Source organism: Schistocerca americana, chromosome 1, assembly GCF_021461395.2.
Source record: "Schistocerca americana isolate TAMUIC-IGC-003095 chromosome 1, iqSchAmer2.1, whole genome shotgun sequence".
Classification (NCBI taxonomy): domain Eukaryota; kingdom Metazoa; phylum Arthropoda; class Insecta; order Orthoptera; family Acrididae; genus Schistocerca; species Schistocerca americana.
In genome coordinates, this window is record NC_060119.1 from 476,352,982 (window position 1) to 476,374,212 (window position 21,231).

General features: G+C 49.8%; 11 non-coding genes across 11 annotated transcripts; all 11 read right to left on the minus strand.

Moving 5' to 3' along the window:
* Window positions 1-1,725: 1,725 nt before the first annotated feature.
* On the minus strand, window positions 1,726-1,797 carry Trnae-uuc. Its single transcript has one exon. It is a non-coding gene; the product is annotated as a tRNA-Glu (tRNA).
* Window positions 1,798-15,711: 13,914 nt separating this feature from the next.
* On the minus strand, window positions 15,712-15,783 carry Trnah-gug. Its single transcript has one exon. It is a non-coding gene; the product is annotated as a tRNA-His (tRNA).
* A 374-nt stretch (window positions 15,784-16,157) lies between these two features.
* Window positions 16,158-16,229, minus strand: Trnae-cuc. The gene has a single exon. It is a non-coding gene; the product is annotated as a tRNA-Glu (tRNA).
* A 445-nt stretch (window positions 16,230-16,674) lies between these two features.
* Window positions 16,675-16,756, minus strand: Trnal-uag. The gene has a single exon. It is a non-coding gene; the product is annotated as a tRNA-Leu (tRNA).
* A 747-nt stretch (window positions 16,757-17,503) lies between these two features.
* Window positions 17,504-17,575, minus strand: Trnah-gug. The gene has a single exon. It is a non-coding gene; the product is annotated as a tRNA-His (tRNA).
* Window positions 17,576-17,939: 364 nt separating this feature from the next.
* Trnae-cuc lies at window positions 17,940-18,011 on the minus strand. The gene has a single exon. It is a non-coding gene; the product is annotated as a tRNA-Glu (tRNA).
* A 444-nt stretch (window positions 18,012-18,455) lies between these two features.
* Window positions 18,456-18,537, minus strand: Trnal-uag. Its single transcript has one exon. It is a non-coding gene; the product is annotated as a tRNA-Leu (tRNA).
* Window positions 18,538-19,284: 747 nt separating this feature from the next.
* Trnah-gug lies at window positions 19,285-19,356 on the minus strand. The gene has a single exon. It is a non-coding gene; the product is annotated as a tRNA-His (tRNA).
* Window positions 19,357-19,730: 374 nt separating this feature from the next.
* Window positions 19,731-19,802, minus strand: Trnae-cuc. Its single transcript has one exon. It is a non-coding gene; the product is annotated as a tRNA-Glu (tRNA).
* A 445-nt stretch (window positions 19,803-20,247) lies between these two features.
* Trnal-uag lies at window positions 20,248-20,329 on the minus strand. The gene has a single exon. It is a non-coding gene; the product is annotated as a tRNA-Leu (tRNA).
* A 747-nt stretch (window positions 20,330-21,076) lies between these two features.
* Trnah-gug lies at window positions 21,077-21,148 on the minus strand. The gene has a single exon. It is a non-coding gene; the product is annotated as a tRNA-His (tRNA).
* Between the last annotated feature and the right edge of the window lie 83 nt (window positions 21,149-21,231).

Below are 21,231 nucleotides of genomic sequence, written 5' to 3' on the forward strand. Positions count from 1 at the left end.
GCAGGTTTGGGGCTGACCACTATACGAATTAAAATCCCGGTGACCGGCCATAACCAAAAACGAAGGAACGTGCTTCATCACAATCATTTTGACACTACGGATACCGTTCTCAACCTGATAGATATAAGCGGAAGACCACATTTCTTTCGTAATCGACAAAACAGTGCCATAAGGCATAAGGGTACGCGCTATAGTCTCATTCCTGGTTTCAAACGGAAGATTGAATACTCTAACATTTCGGATACCAAATCCAGCATTCGACAGAGTAACATTACTAATCGTCCCATCAGAGTGTGTGAATTTTCGTACACCATCGTTTTCACTTACAAGGGCATCGCATAGGTCCGGACATTTCAATTTAACAAACAAAGAGTTCAAGAACGCGTCCAATTGCGAGCCTAGCATGTCACTTTCAGGAATTTTCAAGTCATTGTTCATCCACGAATGAATTTCGAAAGCAGACGGTCGGGTTACGTTTCTATCAAATTCGCACTGGATATTATTTTCTCGGTCTTCAGAATCCATCTTAACTTACAGTTCAGCTGACTACAGCAGCGAAGAAACAGTCACCGCGATGAACTGCCGCCGACCGCGAAGCACACGTAAACACCGCCCGACACGCCGGAGCGAGCGCGCGATGTGTTCGGGCCCACGACTCCGAAGAGACTGGTGCCTAAAACCAGCGCCTTAGACCGCTCGGCCACGTTACCGTTGGACCACGAGCGCCAAAACGCTTCCTTTGTACTACAAATATCACTTCGAAATGGAAGTATCTTGGCAATCGCCGTGCCATGTATTTCCACTGCTCTCCCACTGGAAGCGTCTCTTTAGGCCATCCACAGCAAGAAAAAGCCGTGCCCGGCGCATGGGAGCGACGCCACTTGTCTGTAGCTGTCGTAGTTAAGGAGACAGCAACGCTGGGATTCGAACCCGCGCCTACGAAGAGACTGGTACCTTAAACCAGTGCCCTAGAGCGCTTTGGCCACGCTACGTGCGCTGCATTGGGCGTCCGTGTTCCTAGCATAGGTAGAAACAGTGCACGCCACAGCTTCCTGTTCTGCTGGGACTGGCTGCTCATCCATCGCACTTCAAACAACTGCCCTTTTCGACTACAGAGAGCAGCGGACGTGCGCCCTGTGGGAGGTGACATTACGTGTTGGTGATGAAGTGGTAGTACAAACTGCGGCCTGCGGAACACGAGTGAATAATCAAGAAAGCACTGTGACTTCGAGTACTCGTGCACTATCATCATTGCAACGGCAGCAAGGCAAAACTTTCAAAATTACCGTGACCAGGATTCGAACCTGGGTTATTGCGGCCACAACGCAATGTCCTAAGCACTAGACGGTCACGGCCACGGAGTCGCCCGCGAAAGCAGCTGTAATGCAAGTGGCGATACACAGCAGATCCTAGGCCAAGGTGTACGCCACAGCAGTGTGAGACACGGTCTCCACCACATGTATACGAGCAAATGAACGTGCCTGCGCTGTCAGGACACTAACTACAGTGATTAGCTGCATTCACCTCCGTGGCAATGTCTTGCAGTCCCCCAAGCCTCTTGACTACAGGTATGTGGCTGGATAACAAGTGGATAGACGCTTCATCTCTCTCACCGTCGGGTGTTGCCGTGAATCATACTTAACGTAGCTTTCTGCACGCGTCAGCGTAGCGTCAGTCGAGCAAAGTCGAGACAAGTCGCATAAGAGGAGCAACAAAAACGTGCAATTCCGGTACCGGGAATCGAACCCGGGCCCCCTGGATGAAAGCCAGGCATCACAGCCACTACACCACACCGGATAACGACGGCACTGTTCTTTCCAGTGAACACAGCAGCCACCCACGGTTCACTGACGACAACTGTAAAAAATCCACTCTCTCGCGCTATAGAACGGCGTGCTCCGGACGCATTTCGTGGAGATGAACGCCAGCAACGATGAGAGCAAAAGGTGCCTACAAATCCTGTCGTTGCACCACGCACTGTTCTACGACAATTCACCAAGCAGACGCTCACGCCTTGTTGTGCTGTTTCCTTTGCGGGCAATGAGTGCATCTGCCTTCGACACAGGAAACATTACACGTTTGGCAGCTGTGGGATTGGAACCCACGCCTCCGATGAGAATGGTGCCTGAATCCAGCGCCTTAGACCGCTCGGCACGCTACCTACACAACACGCGCGTCACAAGAGCTGCTTCATACCCCACGAGAACACACCGCAACGGCACAAAAATGAGACGTAAAAAGTGGCAACTTTTTTTTTATTTTTTTTCGACGCGTCTCCCAACTCCCCTTATAGCCCGGCCTTGCGCTCTCCAATTACGCCTTCTTCGGCGATCTTCTTTAGCTATAAAATAAAACTTCGCTTCTTGCAAACATAAAAGACGATGTTATTCACTGTCCATTCAGTCTGAAACGGAAACTTTCGGTACAGGTTCCTTGAGCGTCGACGTCCTGTGGAAAACGTTGATCTGCAAGTTGAAGTGATGAAATCGGAGACACTGAATGCCTGCGAGGAAAATTTCTTGTGGATATTCACCGCAAGCGAAGCATCGAAGGAAAACTAAAATTCTTTTGAAGTGAATGTGCACGCCTATAAAGACAGCGAATCAGTCGCTATGCGCCTACACTCCATAAAATAAAAAGAAAGGAATGACAGCGAATCAGGCGCTTTGCACCTAGACTCAATAAAATAAAGAATAAAATTGAAAAAAAGAAGAAAAAATCAAATCCTGCCTGAGTAGTCCGCTCAGTCATAGGGATGGAACACCCTTCACACGTTCCATGATATGATGTTCAAAAATACTTCGTGGCGGCCACTAAAATTATTAATGGAAACATTGAGAAAATTAAAAGTATCGACGCACACGTCAAAGGAACGAGTAGTCTCTCGACCCTTACGAACTGTCCGTCAGAAGGAGAAAGAGAACACAAGTCTCTCCCACGCATTAATAATAAAATAAAAATTCTCCTTTCTTAAAAACCAAACAATCCCGGTGGCAGCGCCGTGCGCAACGCATCCGTGGTTGGACGCCGATGTCGGAGGAACCAGACGGTGAAAATAAGGAATAAAACATAAAGAAATCACTTAATGACAGCGAAACACAAACACACACGAACACAGGAGAAAACTTTGTGAAACAGTCGTCGTAATTGGCACGTTGCAGTCCTGCACAAGCGTAAGCATCGTACTTGTTCAATCACTCTTCCTGTAGCATTCAATTTGCATTAACGATGTTTTCGTACCCGGAGACAATTCAAAGCACAAAAGGAAATAAAGTTCGCAGCAGTGAAGTGTTGATTACAACAGTTTGTCGTGGGCAAATGCGAGTGCAATTTCCAGAAAATTGGCAAAGATTTTGTAATAGTCTTTCCTGGTTTTAGTGAGGTCATGTTGCGTGGACAAATAAACGAGATAGGCATAGTCGTCCGTAAGTCGCAATTGCAGGAGGGCGAACACAGTGTGAGCCACGATCCATGCAGTGGCGACACGCTTCGTATGCGGATATGGGTTGAAGTCTGGGATCAATGCCGTGTCCGCAGAAAAAGCGGCAGCGCTGGTCCGGTTGATAAGTGCGAGCATCCTGGCGGCAATGTTCCAAGTCGACCGTGACCACAGGCACACGAAACGATGTTCTAAGGTGTCGTCTTGGCGACAGTCTTCACACAAGCTCGATGGGGATAAGTGAATGCGGCGCAGCTTTTCGTTGGTGGGCAGAATTCGGTTAACCACTTGGTACCAAAAGCTGCTGACGTCCGCTGACAGGAAGGGAGCGTGAACGTGAGCCCACGCCGTCCTCCACGCAGATCGCGGGTATCGCGCCTCCATCTTATTACCGACTGGCCGTCCTCTTAGTCCCTGGTAGACACGTTTCACAGTCCGTGTCCGATGGTCGAGTACGTCGGCGGCGAGATAACTTTTTTGAATGTAGTATTCTCGAACACAACGCAGCTGAAACGGTATTGTAGTCGGGTCGAGAGGTGCTACGTCAGATAGGGGACGATGAATAGCGAACAGAACAGCTGTGGGGCTCGACGGATCCTGTTCAATGGTGACGCTCGTCCGATGAAGGAGCAACGCTGCGGCTTTCATAGCAAAATGAATGAGGCCGAGTCCACCCTGTTCGCGCGGCAAAGTACATGTTTCGTAAGACACCTTGAAAATATGTCCCCGCCACAGTAGCCAATAGACTGCCTGTGTTATGGCTCTGCCCAAGTTCTTGGGTACCTGAAATAACTGTGCGAGGTACCAGGCTTTGCTGAGCAAGAAAACATTTATTAAAATCACCCACTGTGTTAATGCGAGGGTGCGAGTAGCTGACAGGCTAGCCATAGCTCGTATGCCATTTAAGACAATACGCCAGTTGTAGGACGCAGTCTGTAACAGATTGGCTTGAAAGCGAACACCCAAAATTTTGTGTTCCTGTTTCACTGTAAACCATGGGCGTTTGAAGCCCCGTGTCGCCGCATAAATAGGCAGAAAAACCGTCTTACGGGTACTGATGCTTGCACCGGATGCACGTTCATACTGTGTGAGAACAGCGCGTATTGTATCGAAGTCGGTGGCCGAGGACACCAAGAGGCCAAGGTCGTCAGCATAAGCGCGGCAAACGTGCTTCTCATCCCCAATACGTATTCCCCTACAAACACTGTGCAACTTACGCAACAAAGGATCTAAGGAAATTGCGTAAAGCGCCATTGACAGAGGGCACCCTTGTTTGACTGAACAGCAGAGCGGAACAGGGTCCGACAAAAATGCATTGATACTAATCCGTGAGGTGGAATTTTTGAAAAGGTTAAAAATCATAGTGATATACTTTACACCGAAACCAAATTTCTGTAGCACTCGCCGGAGATATAGGTGGCTAACTCTGTCAAAAGCCATTGCAAAATCGATGGATAAAATGCCAAAAGGTATCCTATTCGTCGAAGCATACGCAATGGCATCTCGGTACGTCGAGACAGCACCATAGATAGTGCGTTTCGGCATTGCACAGTATTGAAAGGGACTAATTAGTTTTTTCATGACCAGCTGCAAGCGGGAGGATACACATTTGGTGAAGAGTTTGTAATCGCCATTAAGAAGGGTGATCGGCCGAAGATTGCACAGTTTCCTGGTGTTTGTAACCTTTGGAACCAATACCACGATACCTTCCAGGAAGGGCGCAGGGACGTCCACGCCATTTAAAATTTCATTAAAAACATCAGTCAGGGCCGAGCCAAACAAGTGCCAAAAATGCATATAAAATTCCGGTGGCAACCCATCAGCGCCCGGTTATTTATTCTGGGAACAGAGTTTTAGGACATCACTCACTTCCTCCACGGTAAAGTTTTCTGTGAGGCGACGGCGACCCGCTACGGATAAGACGTATGGAACGTCGTGGAGAAGCTCGGAAATCGCGGCAGCATCAGTGTATTTCTCACTGAAAAGTTCGATGAAGTGACGGCGGGCCTCGGCAAGAATTGCCGCCTGGCTATGAAGCCGCGCACCATCAGCTGATTCCAGCTCTGTGACGTAACGTCGCTTTGCGCGCCGGCGTTCGCGCAGCTGATGAAACACGGAAGGCGCTTCATCAACAAGCGTCCCGGGGGCTCGGCTCCGTACGACCGATCCGCGCAACAATTCCCTTTTCAAGTCCAGAAGACGGTGTTTTAAACGCCGAATTGTCGCCATCCGAAGGGCGGTATTATTTGTGTGCAGGTGGATGGCATCATTTAAACAGCTCTCGTAAAATTGCAATGTAGAACGCTCCCAGTGAGCAACTTCCTGACTGAACTCCAGGATGGCCTTGCGTAATGCCGGCTTAACAGATTCTACCCACCATGACAAAGTGGAGGCATATAGACCGCAATATTTCAGCACCCTCTGCCACACACGCACGATAACCGGCGCAAAATGTGGGTGTGAGAGATGTCGCACATTAAACTTCCATAATCGACTTGCGCGGGGTTTAATCGCCAATAGAGAATGAAAGCGGCAGACATACGCACAATGATCGGAAAAAATCACGGGGTGAACAGAGGATTCCGTAAGACAGTGCTGTCTATCACGAGAAACATAAATTCTATCGAGCCGACTCCTTCCCGTGGGGTAAAAGAAAGTAAATCCCACGTCCCGCGGGTGTAAATAACGCCACGAGGCAATTAAATTCATCTCCGTAACGAGCGTCTGTAATTCTAGGCACTTATACGGCCGTGGCTCCTGATCTCTATCTTCCAGCACGCAGTTAAAATCGCCGCCCATGACTACAGGCAGGTGGAGGCCCCGTAAAAGGTGACAAATGTCACTACTATAAAACACACGGCGATACGGCTGCCCGTCGGCACCAGAAGGGGCGTACGCGTTAATTTATCGTACGTTGTTGATCGTGCAAGCTACACCACGGCCGTTAGGGATGGTAGCGACATTACTATAATCATGATCAACACGAATTAAAATGGCAGTACCACAATTACTCTCGATATCAAAGTTCAAGAGTACTTGATAACCCGGAATTGAGTGCAGTAGATCTATCACAACCTCCTGCAAAAACACTACGTCAGCAGCAATGTAATTTAGAAAACCCACAAAACTTGCAAACTTCACAGGCGACTCCAATTTATTAAGATTAATAGTAGCCACAACTGATGGAGGGCGTGCTACCATAGACTACAGGGAAAACAAATAAAACAAATTAGACGGCAGGAGTGGACCCACCCTCCTCCTCCATATCGTTTGCCCACTCACAACGTGCAGACCGTGCAGCCGAAGTAGTCGGTTCTTGTGTGGGAGGTGCAGACGCGGAATCCTGCGAAGGGGGGCGCGTGCGACGCTGGGGGCTGTCTTCCGCCTTACGCTTAACCGAAAGTTGTGCCGGGTTCGTTGCCTGAGACGTCGTAGTGTCCATTGCTAGATTTACATCAGAGTGGTGCAACATTTCCTTTAACTGCCGTACAACCTCCTCCCGCCGGTCTTCCGACACACTTGTCGTAGGCGCTGGCTGACTGCTCGCCACAGGACGCTGTGGACGACGCCCCCCCCCCCCCCCCCCGCAACCGACGGGGCGGGGCAAGGGCTTGTGCGCCGGCTGTTGCACAGATTTTTGCTTTTGTTTCGACTTCGGACGGGGAACCTGCTTCCACTCCGGAGGCGGGCTGCGTTCGCCGCGAGAAAAGGATCGTTTTTCTAAAATCCGTGAACTACTGGCACTGCGGAAGCGGTCAGTATTGCCACGCCTTTCCGAAACACTTTCACGCCTTGGCTTGGGTTCCTGTGAGGCAGGAGCCCCGTCCGCAACACCTTGAAGTACAAATTAGATGGTGACGAATCCAAAACAGCAACAGGGGGGGGGGGGGGGGGTAACCACCTGAACGGGTTCTGATCCGGTCCGTTCCGGAACTTCAGGCACAGCCGTAGGCGGGAGCAAGACAGTAGCTACGGGAAATGACTCAGAAGGTACGGACATGTTTTGAACAGAATCAAGTCCGGTTGCAGTGGTATCGACATCCATCGCGACCGCTTCAACTAAAGGCGTTTCCGTTTCTGCGGAACGTGCCGGTGAACGGGGAACACCTAACAAGACGGCCGCGTACGAAGCGTCGTCATCTTGCCCACGGGGCGGCAGCTGCACAGGGCGCCTACGCCGAGGACAATTTTGCCGAAAATGGTCTGTGGCATTACAATAGGAACAGTTTTGCGGCTGACCACTATACGAAATAAAATCCCGGTGGCCGGCCATAACCAAAAACGAAGGAACGTGCTTCCTCACAATCATTTTGACACTACGGATACCGTTCTCAACCTGATAGATATAAGCGGAAGACCACATTTCTTTCGTAATCGACAAAACAGTGCCATAAGGCATAAGGGTACGCGCTATAGTCTCATTCCTGGTTTCAAACGGAAGATTGAATACTCTAACATTTCGGATACCAAATCCAGCATTCGACAGAGTAACATTACTAATCGTCCCATCAGAGTGTGTGAATTTTCGTACACCATCGTTTTCACTTACAAGGGCATCGCATAGGTCCGGACATTTCAATTTAACAAACAAAGAGTTCAAGAACGCGTCCAATTGCGAGCCTAGCATGTCACTTTCAGGAATTTTCAAGTCATTGTTCATCCACGAATGAATTTCGAAAGCAGACGGTCGGGTTACGTTTCTATCAAATTCGCACTGGATATTATTTTCTCGGTCTTCAGAATCCATCTTAACTTACAGTTCAGCTGACTACAGCAGCGAAGAAACAGTCACCGCGATGAACTGCCGCCGACCGCGAAGCACACGTAAACACCGCCCGACACGCCGGAGCGAGCGCGCGATGTGTTCGGGCCCACGACTCCGAAGAGACTGGTGCCTAAAACCAGCGCCTTAGACCGCTCGGCCACGTTACCGTTGGACCACGAGCGCCAAAACGCTTCCTTTGTACTACAAATATCACTTCGAAATGGAAGTATCTTGGCAATCGCCGTGCCATGTATTTCCACTGCTCTCCCACTGGAAGCGTCTCTTTAGGCCATCCACAGCAAGAAAAAGCCGTGCCCGCCGCATGGGAGCGACGCCACTTGTCTGTAACTGTCGTAGTTAAGGAGACAGCAACGCTGGGATTCGAACCCACGCCTACGAAGAGACTGGTACCTTAAACCAGTGCCCTAGAGCGCTCGGCCATGCTACGTGCGCTGCATTGGGCGTCAGTTTTCCCAGCATAGGTAGAAACAGTGCACGCAACAGAGTCCTGTTCTGCTGGGACTGGCTGCTCATCCACTGCACTTCAAACAACTGCCCTTTTCGACTACAGAGAGCAGCGGACGTGCGCGCTGTGGGAGGCGACATTACGTGTTGGTGATGAAGTGGTAGTACAAACTGCGGCCTGCGGAACACGAGTGAAAAATCAAGAAAGCACTGTGACTTCGAGTACTCGTGCACTATCATCATTGCAACGGCAGCAAGGCAAAACTTTCAAAATTGCCGTGACCAGGATTCGAACCTGGGTTATTGCGGCCACAACGCAATGTCCTAACCACTAGACGATCACTTCCACGGACGCGCCCGCGAAAGCAGCTGCCTGTAATGCAAGTGGCGATACACAGCAGAGCCTAGGCCAATGTGTACGCCACAGCAGTGTGAGACACGGTCTCCATCACATGTATACGAGCAAATGAACGTGCCTGCGCTGTCAGGACACTAACTACAGTGATTAGCTGCATTCACCACCGTGGCTATGTCTTGCAGTCCCCCAAGCCTCTTGACTACAGGTATGTGGCTGGATAACAAGTGGATAGACGCCGCATCGGGACTGATGACCTTAGCTGTTTAGTCCCCCTTAAACATCCCAACAACCACCACCAGACGCCGCATCTCTCTCGCCGTCAGGTGTTGCCGTGAATCATACTTAACGTAGCTTTCTGCACGCGTCAGCGTAGCGTCAGTCGAGGCAAGTCGCATAAGAGGAGCAACAAAAACGTGCAATTCCGGTACCGGAAATCGAACCCGGGCCTCCTGGGTGAGAGCCAGGTATCCTAGTTACTTTGTTTTTTTTACGCCTTAACCACATTTTTTTTGTTTTTTTTTTTGGGCCTCCCCTCTCCCCCTATAGCCCTCCTTGCGCTCTCCATGAATTCCTTCCTTGGCGAGCTTCTACAGCCATAGTCAAAAGAAATCAAAGTCACCAGATTCGCTGGCGTCGTACAACAGTATACTAAAAGTATTCTATTTCTTCCGGATTAGAAGGAGTTCATTGCTTCGTCTTCTTTGTAATATAAGGGCAACGAAAAATAGAAATCTTTCTCAAAACCAAGAAGAAGAAAAATAAAGTCTCTTCCCTCAAAAAACAAATAATGAGGAATAAGAAAGAAAAGAAAACTTCAGGTTCTTCAAGCGCCATAGGCGAAATGGTAACGAAAACAGTATTCAGTGTTGACTTGTACTTGGGAACTTCACCGTGGAAGTGTTGACAGTAATCGCGGATTTACTTTAGAATCACCCAATCCCCGGTTTCCCAAACAGTATTGTTAACATATTCCCAAAATCCCTCTTAATGTGCGGGAACTGGTTTCTTCGCCAATATGCTGTTTCCATATAAGCAGTAAAGGCATTAATATCGTCTTCTCCGTGTTTAGTTATGACGTAATTGACAAAATGTGCCAGCATCCACATAACAGTATTGGTTTTCGTTTTGGAGTAATACCGTGTATCAGGCCACAGGAGGATATCAGTTGTATAAAGACTTTCAGTGCTACGTGTGAGCAGCGCCAATCGTTTCCGCACCCAGTGCCAGTTGAACTGATGCCCGCAGCAAGTAAACCTGTGCCTCAGAGTGTCTACTAATCCACATTTGAGGGAGTTGTCAGTAGCACATAAGCCAATGCGGTTGAGTTTTTCGTTGGTTGGAATAAGATTGTGGACAACTTTATACCAGGCGGAAAGCACATCGGAGGAATGAATTTTGAGAGTAATATTGGTCCACACTGCCGTCCATACGATTCTTGGGTAGTGCATTTCAATTGTATTTGGAGCTTCGTGCTTCTGCCACTGAGCAATTAAGAACACTGTCGTGAGACAAGGACTTGTGAAAACACTGTCACCTAAGTAACTCATTTCGAGGTAATAAACACCGACATGTTGCAATTGAAAGTTGAGTTTCCCGATGTCAATTGGCGGTTTCATACATTTAGGGCGAAGAATGCGAAACACTTCGATGTGATAGTATGGGGCATCGTGGTAATTATCACAGTTGTTCGTTTTATATAGAGTGCTGTCGCCTTTCGACGGATATCATTGAGTTGCAGGCCCCCAGCTTGCACTGACTTAGACAGTGTGGTATAGGTTAACTTAAAAATATGACCGAGCCACACAAACCTGCTGGACAAACCCATGATCTTATGGGCTTGCATTTTGGGAAGAGGGAACACCTGAGCGACATAATAAGCTTTACAGAGTATGTATGTATTCAAAATCCTGATCTTCTGGAGGATATTTGTCGATCGCCAGGTGTTTTCCACTATAGCTCCCTGTATTCGATTGGCAGTATGTTTCCAGTTTTTAGCTGCCATACGTAAGGGACACCTATCGATGATGATTCCCAGAGCAACATATTGTTCGACGATCTGTGCCCACTGTATAGCAAGAGATTCGAAGCCCCGTAAGCTTAGAACCTTACATTTACCCTCACTGAGTTTCGCCCCAGAAGCAGTGCTGTAAGTATCAATCTCAGCCCGCAATTGGGCCACTTCAGACTCATGACATAGGATAACAGCAACATCATCGGCGTAAGCCCTCACAGTAAGATTGCTCCCTAAGACAGAAAGGCCAGTTAATGTGATACACAATCTCTTCAGAAATGGCTCGAGCGACAAAACAAAGAGCGACATCGACAACGGACTGCCTTGCGGTACACCTCGTCGTATGCTAACAGCTTGTGTCAGCTGACCGTTAACGGTGATCCTAGCAGTAATGCCTGTTATCATATGCCGAATGACTGCCACAGCTCGTTCTTCGAGTCCAATTCGTTGCAGGATGCGTTCTAAATAGTGATGACTAACGCGGGCAAAAGCTTTGCAAAAGTCAAGAAAAAGGAAAGCACATTTGATGTTGGTTACGGCCGCTACTGAAATAACGTCTCTGTACTCCGCAACCAGAGTCATAATGGATCTCCCTGGAAGGCAAGACTGATGTGAATGAATAACTTTCCCAAGGATGGGGGTCATTCTGCTATTAATCGCTCGGGCAATCGTTTTATAATCAAAGTTCAATAATGTGATTGGACGGAGATTATCAACTCGCTTGTGACCAGTTCTCTTCGGGACTAAAACAATTCTACCCACTTTGAACTCGGCAGGAAGAGGACCACCACTCATGACTTCATTAACAATTTCAGTAAAAGTACCACCAAGGAAATTCCAGAATTTGATATAAAATTCCTTGGGCAAACCATCAGGACCAGGCGATTTAAAGGAAGGCGACTTGGAGATTAAGGCTAAAACTTCCTCGGGAGTGAAATCCGATAAAAAGTCGACATTTTCAGCAGGAGTAATCGCCCTATCCAAAACATTGACCACTGCACTGACAGCAGGTTCATTGACAATCTCACTAGAATACAGTCGTTGGAAATGTTGGTGAATTTCACTAATAATGGCCGCTTGAGTAGAGAGTAATTCCCCATTATCTCTTTCCAAAACATCAATGAAAGCCCGGCGGCGGCGTGATAAATGCTTGAATAAATGGTACATAGATGTCATTTCGTCGGCTAAAACAGATTTAGGTTTGGATTTAACTTTCAGACCTTCCAGTTGTTGACGCTTCAAGCTGACAAGTTTAGCCTTGACACGTTGAATTGATGGAAAGTTAGTGTTGGTCGCAGTGGATGAATCATACAGTTGTCGCAGCACAGTGTAGTAAAACTCAAAGGTCTTCTTGCAGGCGCGTGCTTTCTGAGCACTATAATAAATGAGACTTGTTCGAAGCTTTGGTTTCGCAACAGTGGTGCACCACATCGCTTTAGTCGGATAAAAAGTGATGGAACGCAAACAAGTGTCCCACACATGCCTGATAACGTCAAATAATTCAGCGTCCGCCAGATGTGATACGTTTAACATCCACGGGGAACGAAATAATTTGGTAGGCTGTCGATTTAAGTGAACTGTTGCCGTAACAGCGCAATGGTCGGTAAAACTAGCCGGGATTACGTCAACCGCTAGGAGTCTGTCACTGATACAGTCCGATAGATAAATTCTATCCAGACGGCTGCATGAAGTACGGTGAAAAAAGTGAATTTAACTAAAGTAGGATACTTCAGTTCCCAAGTATCTTTTAGCTTAATATTCTTAACGAGCTCGTGCAGTTCTTTACAGCAGTTAAAATTAGGGGACTGGTCGTTTTTACGTAGAACACAGTTGAAGTCACCTCCTATTATCGGGTTTTGAGGACTTCTCCTCAACAGATACGTAACATCCTCCTTATAAAAACGTGACCGTTCGAATTTGTTGGTGTTGCCTGACGGGGCATATAAGTTAACAAGGGTTGCATCAAAAACTTTACAGCTCACTCCTCGACCGGAATCTAAAAAGTCGATCTCCCCAACTGGAATACCTTCCTGTAATAAAAGTGCGGTACCTGTACTTTCCTCAGGAGCAACGTTTGATATGGTTTTAAAACCAGAGATGAAGAGATTGAAAACAGTAAATTCCTGCAACAACACAATATCAGCGTCAGTTTCGTATAGAAACTGCTGTAGGGCCGCAATTTTGAGATCGGATCGAATCTTATTGATGTTCAGGGAGACGAATTTGTACGCTTGTGCCATTATAACAGTGAGGTACGTAAAGGGTCACTAAACAACACTGGTCGCATTACAATGTCATAGAAACTTCGGAATGGGCTGCATTGTCGGGAGGATCACGAACAGTCACTTGGGTGTCGTTGGGTTTGTTTTTCTTCCGTACTGCGTTGACGTTTGGTTGAACTTTGGTCCTACTACGTGCTCTGCTAGGGAACACATCGGCAGACGGAGGTGTGGGAGGGTCCTGAGTGACTTCGCAATCCATAACGGGATGTGACGCCTCAGCCATCTGATCTGCAGAAAGAACTGACTCAGAAGGTGGCCGGCACTCAATTTCTTCCTTAGGACAAGTTTGTTTGTTGTCACTAGCACGAACTTCGTGTTTGTTTGTAGACGGACTTTGACTTCCTTCAGTTTGTACACAAGTACTGCCTTCCTCGTTATGCTTATCGGAAGCACGCGCTTGTGATTCGGCCTGTGGTGACGTCGCGACTTCAGGCGGCGTGCTCGGCTGTTGTGATGCCAAAGCTGCCTGTACGTCACTCGGAATGACGTCAATAGCCGCAGCGTCGACAGCTGCGTGCGACGGTTCAGAAAAACTTGAGTCAGTAACCGTAACCGGCATCTCTTTTGGGACGCCGTGTTCTAATTCCTGGGGATCCTCGTCCGGACTATCATCATCACACGTTCTTCGCCGTTTGTGACTCAGCAGGTGCACGTCAGATTTGGAAGCAGGCGTATCTGTAACCGGTTTTGAAGGAAAGGGTGGAAAGTCGGCAACAGGCAAACCAGGCTCCGGGGGCAATATTTCACTATCATTAGGGCGGTCGATGTCCGTGATTGGTGCCTCCCTAACAAGATCGGCCAATGTCAATTTTTTACGCTGTTCCAAAGTACTTTTGAGAACAAATACACGTTTAGGGCAGTTCGTACGCAAGTGGCCAGTTTCATTACAAATAAAGCATGTGCCTGGTTGCCCACTGCACGTGACATGCACTTTATACCCACAAACAATAAGATGGGAGGGGATATCTTGCTTGACGTGCATTTCGACCGACCGGACGCCACTAAAACACTGTAACCGATGTTGACTAGACCAACGCTCGTTACGGATTTGCTTGACCTCCCCATACTTCGTCAAAATCTCACGTAAATAACAGTTTTCAACTTCCGGCGGCAGGTTATACACACGGACATTTTTGTATTCTACATCAGCATTGTATATGAGAACAGTACTCACCGAGGCGTCACGATGACGGAACTCAGCTCTGCTACCATGTTTTAACAGAATCCTCTCCAGTAACACAGGGTTTAACAACTTGACGAAGAAACAGTAGAGATCGGTGTCGTAATAGGCAGTATGAACCTGGTCAGACGTAATACCAGTGACATCCACTATGAAATCGTGAACTTCCATGGAACTCGGTTGAACATGACGTGTAGACTTGTCAAATTCGAAACACAGAGTACATTTCCTTGGGAACAACCTGGCCGAAATATCCACTTATTAAACGGTCGAGACCGCTAACACAAAACACCACAAAACACTAAAAGCGAAGTGAAGTGACGGAAGCACAAGACAGCAAATCTAGCAAACAACGTTAACAAAGAAAGTAGTCACGGCTTGCACACGCTATTGCGGTGCGAAGGCACAACACGTGCGACCGGCACGGCGTCGCAAGCGGAACTGGACGGCTCGGCCACGTTACCGTTGGAGCAGCAGCCGCAAAACGTTTCCTTTGTACTACAAAGATCACTTCGAAATGGAAGTATCTTGGCAATCGCCGTGCCATGTATTTCCACTGCTCTCCCACTGGAAGCGTCTCTTTAGGCCATCCACAGCAAGAAAAAGCCGTGCCCGCCGTATGGTAGCGACGTCACTTGTCTGTAGCTGTCGCACTTAAGGAGACAGCGTCAAGAGACGTTTTCGTGCCGTGACCAGGTTTCGAACCTGGGCTTTCCGTAACCACTAAAGTATCGTAGCTGTAACTGTCAGGCGGAGCTAGAATGCTCCATGTATCAAACATATGTGAGCTCAAGGAGGTTACACTTGAAGAAAAAGCGGCAGCTTAACGCGATCACAGCAAAGCCCCCGGCAGCTACGGGATTCGAAACCGCGCCTACAGAGAGTCTGGTGCCTTAAACCAGCGCCTTAAAGCGCTCGGCCACGCTACATGCGCTGCTTGGTGCGCCAGTGTTCCTAGCATTTGTACAAACAGTGCACGCCACAGCTTCCGGTTCTGCTGGGACTGGCTGCTCATCCATCGCACTTCAAACAACTGCGCTTTTCGACTACAGAGAGCAGCGGACGTCTGCGCTCTGGGAGGCGACATTACGTGTTGGGGATGAAGTGGTAGGGCAAACTGCGGCCTGCGGAACACGAGTGAAAAAATCAAGAGAGTACTGTCATTTCGAGTACTCGTCATTGCAACGGCAGCAAGGCAAAACTTTCAAAATTGCCGTGACCAGGATTCGAACCTGACTTATTGCGGCCACAACGCAATGTCCTAACCACTAGACGATCACGGCCACGGACGCGCCCGCGAAAGCAGCTGCCTGTAATGCAAGTGGCGATACACAGCAGAGCCTAGGCCAAGGTGTACGCCACAGCAGTGTGAGACACGGTCTCCATCACATGTATACGAGCAAATGAACGTGCCTGCGCTGTCAGGACACTAACTACAGTGGTTAGCTGCATTCACCTCCGTGGCAATGTCTTGCAGTCCCCCAAGCCTCTTGACTACAGGTATGTGGCTGGATAACAAGTGGATAGACGCTTCATCTCTCTCGCCGTCAGGTGTTGCCGTGAATCATACTTAAGGTAGCTTTCTGCACGCGTCAGCGTAGCGTCAGTCGAGCCAAGTCGAGACAAGTCGCATAAGAGGAGCAACAAAAACGCGCGATTCCGGTACCGGGAATCGAACCCGGGCCTCATGGGTGAGAGCCAGGTATCCTAGCCACTAGACCACACCGGATAACGACGGCAGTGCTCTTTCCAGAGAACGCAGCAGGCACCCACGGTTAACTGACGACAACTGTAAAAAATCCACTCTCTCGCGTTATAGAACGGCGTGCCCCGGACGCATTTCGTGGAGACGGACGCCAGCAATGATGAGAGCAAAAGGTGCCTACAAATCCTGTCGTTGCACCACGCACTGTTCTACGGCAATTAACCAAGCAGACGCTCACGCCTTGTTGTGCTGTTTCCTTTGCGGGCAATGAGTGCACCTGCCTTCGACACAGGAAACATTACACGTTTGGCAGCTGTGGGATTGGAACCCACGCCTCCGAAGAGAATGGTGCCTGAAACCAGCGCCTTAGACCGCTCGGCCACGCTACCTACACAACACGCGCGGCACAAGAGCTGCGTCCTACCTCACGAGAACACACCGCAACGGCACAAAAATGAGACGTAAAAAGTGGCAACGGTGGGATTCGAACCCACGCCTCCGAAGAGACTGGTGCCTAAAACCAGCGCCTTAGACCGCTCGGCCACGTTACCGTTGGAGCAGCAGCCGCAAAACGTTTCCTTTGTACTACAAAGATCACTTCGAAATGGAAGTATCTTGGCAATCGCCGTGCCATGTATTTCCACTGCTCTCCCACTGGAAGCGTCTCTTTAGGCCATCCACAGCAAGAAAAAGCCGTGCCCGCCGCATGGTAGCGACGCCACTTGTCTGTAGCTGTCGCAGTTAAGGAGACAGCGTCAAGAGACGTTTTCGTGCCGTGACCAGGTTTCGAACCTGGGCTTTCCGTAACCACTAAAGTATCGTAGCTGTAACTGTCAGGCGGAGCTAGAATGCTCCATGTATCAAACATATGTGAGCTCAAGGAGGTTACACTTGAAGAAAAAGCGGCAGCTTAACGCGATCACAGCAAAGCCCCCGGCAGCTACGGGATTCGAAACCGCGCCTACAGAGAGTCTGGTGCCTTAAACCAGCGCCTTAAAGCGCTCGGCCACGCTACATGCGCTGCTTCGTGCGCCAGTGTTCCTAGCATTTGTACAAACAGTGCACGCCACAGCTTCCGGTTCTGCTGGGACTGGCTGCTCATCCATCGCACTTCAAACAACTGCCCTTTTCGACTACAGAGAGCAGCGGACGTCTGCGCTCTGGGAGGCGACATTACGTGTTGGGGATGAAGTGGTAGGGCAAACTGCGGCCTGCGGAACACGAGTGAAAAAATCAAGAGAGTACTGTCATTTCGAGTACTCGTCATTGCAACGGCAGCAAGGCAAAACTTTCAAAATTGCCGTGACCATGATTCGAACCTGGGTTATTGCGGCCACAACGCAATGTCCTAACCACTAGACGATCACGGCCACGGACGCGCCCGCGAAAGCAGCTGCCTGTAATGCAAGTGGCGATACACAGCAGAGCCTAGGCCAAGGTGTACGCCACAGCAGTGTGAGACACGGTCTCCATCACATGTATACGAGCAAATGAACGTGCCTGCGCTGTCAGGACACTAACTACAGGGGTTAGCTGCATTCACCTCCGTGGCAATGTCTTGCAGTCCCCCAAGCCTCTTGACTACAGGTATGTGGCTGGATAACAAGTGGATAGACGCTTCATCTCTCTCGCCGTCAGGTGTTGCCGTGAATCATACTTAAGGTAGCTTTCTGCACGCGTCAGCGTAGCGTCAGTCGAGCCAAGTCGCATAAGAGGAGCAACAAAAACGCGCGATTCCGGTACCGGGAATCGAACCCGGGCCTCCTGGGTGAGAGCCAGGTATCCTAGCCACTAGACCACACCGGATAACGACGGCAGTGCTCTTTCCAGCGAACGCAGCAGCCACCCACGGTTAACTGACGACAACTGTAAAAAATCCATCTCTCGCGTTATAGAACGGCGTGCTCCGGACGCATTTCGTGGAGACGGACGCCAGCAATGATGAGAGCAGAAGGTGCCTGCAAATCCTGTCGTTGCACCACGCACTGTTCTACGACAATTAACCAAGCAGACGCTCACGCCTTGTTGTGCTGTTTCCTTTGCGGGCAATGAGTGCACCTGCCTTCGACACAGGAAACATTACACGTTTGGCAGCTGTGGGATTGGAAACCACGCCTCCGAAGAGAATGGTGCCTGAAACCAGCGCCTTAGACCGCTCGGCCACGCTACCTACAGAACACGCGCGGCACAAGAGCTGCGTCCTACCCCACGAGAACACACCGCAACGGCACAAAAATGAGACGTAAAAAGTGGCAACGGTGGGATTCGAACCCACGCCTCCGAAGAGACTGGTGCCTAAAACCAGCGCCTTAGACCGCTCGGCCACGTTACCGTTGGAGCAGCAGCCGCAAAACGTTTCCTTTGTACTACAAAGATCACTTCGAAATGGAAGTATCTTGGCAATCGCCGTGCCATGTATTTCCACTGCTCTCCCACTGGAAGCGTCTCTTTAGGCCATCCACAGCAAGAAAAAGCCGTGCCCGCCGTATGGTAGCGACGCCACTTGTCTGTAGCTGTCGCAGTTAAGGAGACAGCGTCAAGAGACGTTTTCGTGCCGTGACCAGGTTTCGAACCTGGGCTTTCCGTAACCACTAAAGTATCGTAGCTGTAACTGTCAGGCGGAGCTAGAATGCTCCATGTATCAAACATATGTGAGCTCAAGGAGGTTACACTTGAAGAAAAAGCGGCAGCTTAACGCGATCACAGCAAAGCCCCCGGCAGCTACGGGATTCGAAACCGCGCCTACAGAGAGTCTGGTGCCTTAAACCAGCGCCTTAAAGCGCTCGGCCACGCTACATGCGCTGCTTGGTGCGCCAGTGTTCCTAGCATTTGTACAAACAGTGCACGCCACAGCTTCCGGTTCTGCTGGGACTGGCTGCTCATCCATCGCACTTCAAACAACTGCCCTTTTCGACTACAGAGAGCAGCGGACGTCTGCGCTCTGGGAGGCGACATTACGTGTTGGGGATGAAGTGGTAGTACAAACTGCGGCCTGCGGAACACGAGTGAAAAAATCAAGAGAGTACTGTCATTTCGAGTACTCGTCATTGCAACGGCAGCAAGGCAAAACTTTCAAAATTGCCGTGACCAGGATTCGAACCTGGGTTATTGCGGCCACAACGCAATGTCCTAACCACTAGACGATCACGGCCACGGACGCGCCCGCGAAAGCAGCTGCCTGTAATGCAAGTGGCGATACACAGCAGAGCCTAGGCCAAGGTGTACGCCACAACAGTGTGAGACACGGTCTCCATCACATGTATACGAGCAAATGAACGTGCCTGCGCTGTCAGGACACTAACTACAGTGGTTAGCTGCATTCACCTCCGTGGCAATGTCTTGCAGTCCCCCAAGCCTCTTGACTACAGGTATGTGGCTGGATAACAAGTGGATAGACGCTTCATCTCTCTCGCCGTCAGGTGTTGCCGTGAATCATACTTAAGGTAGCTTTCTGCACGCGTCAGCGTAGCGTCAGTCGAGCCAAGTCGAGACAAGTCGCATAAGAGGAGCAACAAAAACGCGCGATTCCGGTACCGGGAATCGAACCCGGGCCTCCTGGGTGAGAGCCAGGTATCCTAGCCACTAGACCACACCGGATAACGACGGCAGTGCTCTTTCCAGCGAACGCAGCAGCCACCCACGATTAACTGGCGACAACTGTAAAAAATCCACTCTCTCGCGTTATAGAACGGCGTGCTCCGGACGCATTTCGTGGAGACGGACGCCAGCAATGATGAGAGCAGAAGGTGCCTACAAATCCTGTCGTTGCACCACGCACTGTTCTACGGCAATTAACCAAGCAGACGCTCACGCCTTGTTGTGCTGTTTCCTTTGCGGGCAATGAGTGCACCTGCCTTCGACAAAGGAAACATTACACGTTTGGCAGCTGTGGGATTGGAACCCACGCCTCCGAAGAGAATGGTGCCTGAAACCAGCGCCTTAGACCGCTCGGCCACGCTACCTACACAACACGCGCGGCACAAGAGCTGCGTCCTACCCCACGAGAACACACCGCAACGGCACAAAAATGAGACGTAAAAAGTGGCAACGGTGGGATTCGAACCCACGCCTCCGAAGAGACTGGTGCCTAAAACCAGCGCCTTAGACCGCTCGGCCACGTTACCGTTGGAGCAGCAGCCGCAAAACGTTTCCTTTGTACTACAAAGATCACTTCGAAATGGAAGTATCTTGGCAATCGCCGTGCCATGTATTTCCACTGCTCTCCCACTGGAAGCGTCTCTTTAGGCCATCCACAGCAAGAAAAAGCCGTGCCCGCCGTATGGTAGCGACGCCACTTGTCTGTAGCTGTCGCAGTTAAGGAGACAGCGTCAAGAGACGTTTTCGTGCCGTGACCAGGTTTCGAACCTGGGCTTTCCGTAACCACTAAAGTATCGTAGCTGTAACTGTCAGGCGGAGCTAGAATGCTCCATGTATCAAACATATGTGAGCTCAAGGAGGTTACACTTGAAGAAAAAGCGGCAGCTTAACGCGATCACAGCAAAGCCCCCGGCAGCTACGGGATTCGAAACCGCGCCTACAGATAGTCTGGTGCCTTAAACCAGCGCCTTAAAGCGCTCGGCCACGCTACATGCGCTGCTTCGTGCGCCAGTGTTCCTAGCATTTGTACAAACAGTGCACGCCACAGCTTCCGGTTCTGCTGGGACTGGCTGCTCATCCATCGCACTTCAAACAACTGCCCTTTTCGACTACAGAGAGCAGCGGACGTCTGCGCTCTGGGAGGCGACATTACGTGTTGGGGATGAAGTGGTAGGGCAAACTGCGGCCTGCGGAACACGAGTGAAAAAATCAAGAGAGTACTGTCATTTCGAGTACTCGTCATTGCAACGGCAGCAAGGCAAAACTTTCAAAATTGCCGTGACCAGGATTCCAACCTGGGTTATTGCGGCCACAACGCAATGTCCTAACCACTAGACGATCACGGCCACGGACGCGCCCGCGAAAGCAGCTGCCTGTAATGCAAGTGGCGATACACAGCAGAGCCTAGGCCAAGGTGTACGCCACAACA